Below are 495 nucleotides of genomic sequence, written 5' to 3'. Positions count from 1 at the left end.
ATATGTTTTCTTCTTTCAATTAAAACAAAAAAACCCTCAAATAGCATAATCTTTAGGAAATGCATTCTTTTTAATTTTGTAGTAGTTGTCTGGTCAAAGCAAGATATTTCTGAAGAGTAAACAGAACTAGAGATATCATATATTCCAAACCAAAATAGGAATAAGAGAATGTTAACCAAATTTTAACTTCTACCAAACTTATTTTCTTTTGTTTTGTTTTGTTTTTTAAGTTTTACATTGAGTATTAAAGCATAGAGAAAAATGATATCAATACATTCTCTTACTTCCTAGGAAGTAAGTGTTTTGAGGAACGACTCTGAGAAAGGTGAAAAGAGATGGGATCAAACCCCAAGGAAAGGAATTGGAGTTTAACATATTTCGTTTTGGGAAATATATGCACCCCGATATTCATTGTGACATTATTCATGGTGGACAAAGCATGGAAGCAACTGTAGTGTCCTTTGATAGATGACTAGATAAAAAAGATGCAGTACA

Source organism: Pteropus vampyrus, unplaced genomic scaffold, assembly GCF_000151845.1.
Source record: "Pteropus vampyrus isolate Shadow unplaced genomic scaffold, Pvam_2.0 Scaffold39, whole genome shotgun sequence".
Taxonomy (NCBI): domain Eukaryota; kingdom Metazoa; phylum Chordata; class Mammalia; order Chiroptera; family Pteropodidae; genus Pteropus; species Pteropus vampyrus.
The sequence above is the reverse complement of the archived record's forward strand: the minus strand, read 5'-3'. Positions refer to the sequence as shown.